The sequence below is a fragment of the Notechis scutatus genome, chromosome 4, assembly GCF_049901735.1.
Source record: "Notechis scutatus isolate UNSWTSFEM ecotype Mainland chromosome 4, rNotScu1.2, whole genome shotgun sequence".
Taxonomy (NCBI): Eukaryota; Metazoa; Chordata; class Lepidosauria; order Squamata; family Elapidae; genus Notechis; species Notechis scutatus.
This window is the reverse complement of record NC_142012.1, coordinates 71736560-71742205: the sequence shown is the minus strand read 5'-3', so window position 1 is coordinate 71742205 and position 5646 is coordinate 71736560. Positions and strand designations below refer to the sequence as shown.

The 5646-nt window shown below is 38.6% G+C and overlaps 1 long non-coding RNA gene across 1 annotated transcript; it reads right to left on the bottom strand.

The window, feature by feature from the left end:
* Positions 1-1160: 1160 nt before the first annotated feature.
* LOC113429865 (uncharacterized) lies at positions 1161-2631 on the bottom strand. The gene is made up of 3 exons (XR_015749624.1): positions 2481-2631; positions 2009-2230; positions 1161-1500 (listed from the first exon to the last, which is right to left on the bottom strand). It is a non-coding gene; the product is annotated as an uncharacterized LOC113429865 (long non-coding RNA).
* Positions 2632-5646: the final 3015 nt, after the last annotated feature.

The following is a 5646-nucleotide window of genomic DNA, read 5'->3' as shown; positions in this document are numbered from 1 at the left end:
ATTAACTGCCAGGTGGCAGGACTCAGGATGTTTGCATAAAAAGATTATATGATTCATTGTTAACTTCTAATAACATAGGTTCCTATGAAGATTCTATACATTATACTGGAAATAATTACCATCCTAGCACTTCCCTCAACTTCATATACCTAACTACATTTTTCTAAAAAAAATTATATCCTTCTTATGCTCTTTTTAATGAAATCATTAAGAAATACTTTTGGGAAATGCCCAAGGTATCAGCTGTTATCCAAAGAAGGCATTTCTTGTAAGATAAAAGGACAAAATATTAAAGAAATATTGCTTTTTTGCTTTCTCAGATACGGAAAAATGCACCAAGTGTCCAGATGATAAATATCCAAATGAGGACAGAATCTGTGCTCTATAGAATTGCCTTTTCAAGGAAATGGAACTTACTCTCGATCAAACAATTTGGATTGTTTCATTCTTGCCATATCAGCTTTAATTAACAAGCTGAGTTCTCAGGCCTTCAATTTCCTCCTTATATAATCCAACACCTTTATCCACCTGGGCCTAGTAAGAAAAAGAAAAACATGATCTCTTGAGAAGACAACAACAGTTGTATATTTCCAAGTGCCCAATAAGCACTTTAGAAAATGAAATCATATTTACATATTAGATAATAGACTTTTAGTAAAAATGAGCTACATACCTCTTCAGATCAAAGTAATAATGTCAGGACCCTTTTCAGATGGAGGTTTGGATCCAGCAAGAGATCAGAGTTAGCACCCTGTCAAATCACAGTTGGTGCCATATCTGATCTGCAGGAAATTGTCCTTCCGTGGTTTCATTCCACAAATAACTGAATTGCATTAAAAATACTAGAGAACACCAGAGAATGGGCCAAAGTTGTAGAGCACTTTCATTTTCTTTGAGGAGGAGTATGGGAGGAAGCATAACATTGTGAGCTGATCATTCCTTTGTATAAACTTGCCTTCCAGTGTCCAGCAGCCCAGAACATTGCATAAGTTTTATATAGGAATTGCAGAGAGAAAATGTGAAGATCTAAGACATTTGTGTGAATCCCATGAATAAATATTTTACTCCCAACATGAGAAGTCACTTATGTTAATACATACAATACCCTGAGTACTTCTCTCTCACTTAATGCATTTCTTAAGCAATTTTCTTTTTCCTCTAATGCAGCTTGAAGCTTGATGACTTCACTCCTGGAAGCTTTCACATTAAGTTTCATTTCTAGTATGGCTATTGTTTTCTCTTTTTCCTGGAGATTCTTACTTCCTTCATTTATTATGCTTTCTAGTTCTTGGATTTTCAACTGCAGATTCTTTGAAAAAGAAAGTGTGTTATTAGAAAATGGAACACCACTTCCAGATTTTATTTTCAAAGGTGGAAAAAACGTTTAGCTGTTATTGGTGATAACTCCGATACATGTAGAGTTAATTGGATCTGAAGCTCTGAAGATCACAATGATTCCAATATTTTGAATGCTGGGCTCTTTATAAAAAAAAGTGTGGCCTGAAAACAGTGAAAACGATCAGAAAAACAATAGTAAGAGATGCAGCATCAAAGGAAGACGAATATAAGCAAAACTAATTCCCAACAGGGTACTTCCTCATTTATAAAAGGTAACCCGGTGCCATTTCATGCATCTATTGGGAAAACACTCTTTATTTTTATAGGGCAGAGATTACCCAATATCATGTTTCCTGCAACCACAGATTTATAAGCGTCATCCTATAGATTTATTTTAAATCAAAATGTCATGATTTGTCAAAGTCTGCCTCATTGATGAACTAATTTTTCTATCATCTGTTCCTTTCAACTAAAAAAGTTGGATAAAACATATTCTCTCAGGAAACCTATTTAAGAACTAGAATGGATTTGGGAACATCATATATTTGGGAAAGCAGAGACTAAATAGAAATTTAATAAATGGCATACCAGGAAAAGCTGCATAGAAAAGAACTAAGCATTAATCAGATTAGACAAATGAAGAGACATCAGGCTGAGGTGTCAAACACACCTTTGTATCTTGTTCGGTTGCTTCCAGTTTATATCTTAGCTTATGGTTTTCTTCTTCTCGTGACATATTAGCAACACCACAGGATTTTTGATCTTTTTCTAACATATCTAACTGTAGAATCAGTTCCTTTGTTTCTTCTCTACATGCTTTCAGAGTAGCATCAATCTCTCTGCAGTAGTTGGCATTTATGGCTTCCAGCGCAGATCTAGCTTGAAAATAGGGCTGTAATATAAAGGCAGCGATAAATCTTAAGGGAGGTATTGTTACATTGCTATCTCTTACATAGAGTCATCCAATTACACCAGAACACACTTTCTGCAAACTAGATCAACATGTCCAATAATCCAAGTTGCTTTGGATTATTAAACCATAAGAAACACGCAACTACATGTACAGCATTATCTCCAAGCGCACCCTTAACAAGGCAAAAACAATAATATTGTGCCACACCTTTTAAATCTGCATCTCGTACCTGAGCTTTGGGCCGTAGAAATTGATTAATGGACTGAAACTTTTCAATATTTTGCTTTGTTGTTGCCTCAAAGCCTTGGAAATCAACATATGAGCACCATTCCAAATACTGTTCCACCTCAATGTTCTTATGTTCCAACTCTTGTAACGTAACCTCTGTGCTACCGAGTTCTTCTTCCATTTCAGAAACTTCTTTTGACATTTGCTGCGCCAAGAAATACATAAAAATGATCTGGTTTGTCAAGACATGTATCATGACTTATTTTTTGCAGCATGGTAACTGGGAAGAGAATTAATGCAGAAACCTTTTAACACAGATACAGTATTAACCCTTCTAGCTCAATTAACCACACTGAAAAGAAACGTTTAAGCTGATTTATCTTCCCACCTGTCCACAGAGCCATCATAGTGGGAATGAAATACCAATAGATACATTATTTTCTTCTTGCAAGTTTTAATTGGACATGCCAAGGGCTGATTTTGAAAAATGCTGTACCTTAAATTACGGCCTTTAGGAAAAATGCTTTAACTCTGGTTTAGTATCCCTTCTTCTGTGCCATCTTGAATATAATTGACAAAGTAGCCTCCCCACCCCCGAATTATGTAAATATTTATTTTTGTCAAACAGAATGTTCAACTTTTTATATGATGGTTTCATTTACATTTTTTAAAATTCTTCTCTCAGAAACTGCCCTGAGCTCTCTTGGAAAGAAAAGCAGTATTGACAGCATCTATTATTACATCGAGATAAAAACCCAAAGGTGCTTTATTTCACTCTGACCCTGTTTCACAAGGCTCTGAAGACCTTGGCTTTGCCAATCGGCCTGGGGAATCTGGAGTGGGATAGGTCTCATCAAGGGGCTTCTTTAACTGATTGCTGTTGCCAGGGAGCTGCAGGGTTATTGCTTTTATTGTTGTATAACCAACAAATGTACATTTTCTAATTAAATAGTTTTTTTAAAAAAAATCAGCAAATGATGGAAGTCATTATCACAGCCCACAACACAGGATGACAAATATTTCAGGTTCTGTTATGCAATGGTCAAGATGCTTCCATATCCAAATGTTGTGGGAGTGTGTGAAATTTTCCAAATGCATGTTATTTTGGCCATTTCATTCTTCTGAACTGTAGTTTAGTTGAGGGAGGGGGTTTGGAAATGGTGCTTGGAGACGTAGCAATATCCTGGCAATGTTGCTTTCCCCAACTCCAGTCCCAAGCAGGCAATCTTTGGAAAACCATTACCTCAGTGAGACCATCCAAGCTCTGCATTAGTTCAGAGAGACCAGGCTGCTGCGATCCAGGTCCCTGCTGTTTCAAGTGAGGCTTTCCGAGTTCCTGAATTTGCATTCGCTGTGCATGTTGATTTTTTCGCTCATCAAGCAGCTCCCTTGTGTACTTGCTGACGTTTGTGTAGTATTCCTTTCTTTTGTCGCACAAGCAGCTAAACAAGTACTGCTGGAGATGAAGAAGTTAATTAAGAGCTGTGGTGGTATAGTGGTTAAACTGCAGTATTACAGGCTGACTCTGCCCATAGGCAGGAATTCGATCCTGGAACTCCTGACCGGAACAAGGTTGACTCAGCCTTCCATCCTTCCGAGGTGGGTAAAATGAGGACCCAGATTGTTGGAGGCAATATGCTGATTCTGTAAACTGCTTGGAGAGGGGCTGAAAAGAACTATGAAGTTTAAGTGCTATTGCTATTACTAACCGAACACAAGAGCTCAAAAACTAGTTGAGTTTAGTAATTTATCTTGGGATAAGCTGCACACCATTTTAGCTTTACTCCGTAACTAAACTTAAACTTTACAATACGTTTGTTTAGCTTTCAAAGGTGCCACAAAACCTGTCTTCTTTAATGTGGGCTACCACCCCTATTAAAAACTGCAACAGCCTGTTTTTTTTTCCCCACTTATTGAATCATATGTTGCCCATTGTTGAAGAGAGTTTGTGGTGTTTTGTTCCTGAGGTGCAGAACTGGCTGTTCCTAAGATACCACTTAGACTACAAACAACAGAATTGTGGACTGGATCAACTTTCCCAACCTGGGTGCCCTCCGGACATTGTCTCAAATTCCCAACAAAGGGTTGCTGGCTAGGGAATTCTGGGAAGGTTGAGCTAGATAGACCTCTGCTCTGATACAAGAGAGATCCTGAACATATTTACATTTACTGACTGTTAAAAGTTGTTAATATATTTATGGCCACTGCAGCATCCCCATGGTCTTGTGATCAAAATTAAGATCCTTGGTAACTAGCTCATATTTATGATGGTTACAGAGTCCCGGGGTCATGTAATCACCTTTTACGGCCTTCTGACAAGCAAAGTCAATGGAGAAGCCATTATCACTTAACAACTGTGATACTAACTTAACAACCGTGGTGATTCACTGACTATGGCAGGAAAGGTCGTAATATGGGACAAAACTCATTTAACAACTGTCTTGCTTAGCAACAGAAATGTCGGGCATAATTGTGGTTGCAAGTTGAGGATTACCTTAATGTAAAGTGTACGAAAGAACTAATAGAAACTAACAGATTCACATGTGACTTTAATCTAGGAATTTATTTAACTTAATTTACTGATCAAGCCATAACTGAGTTTGCAAGGTCCACTAAGCCATGAATCATAGTTTAAACCCAAAGGATAGATTTAGATACAGGTAGTCCTTGACTAATCACCGGTCGCTTAGTGACCAAAGTTACCACAGACAAAACCCAATGGTACTTACAACCTTGTTGTGAAGTTCTGACAGCCGTGGCCACCACGCAGTCAAAGGGCAATGCAGTGAACTGTGGGCCGTTGTCCGAGACCAACACGTCCGGAAACCCGTGTGTGGCAAATAGACTGTTTAATTTATTAATAACTGAGTCAGTTGTAGTTGTGTGCATTCGATGAATCTCGAGCCAGTTAGAATAGGAGTGGACAGTAATCAGGAAAGTGTGACTTTTGGTAGGCCCCGCAAAGTCAATATGAATACGGGACCACGGTCCCCTCGGCATTTCCCATTCGGTTGGGCTTGCTTTAGGTGGGGCGTTGCTGACGTCCTGGCAACGTTGGCACGTAGCGACCCAGGCCTCAATTCTTTTGTCGATTCCCGGCCACCAAGCATAGCTGCATGCGAGTGATTTCATCCGCACAATGCCCGGATGTCCCTCATGCAATAAAC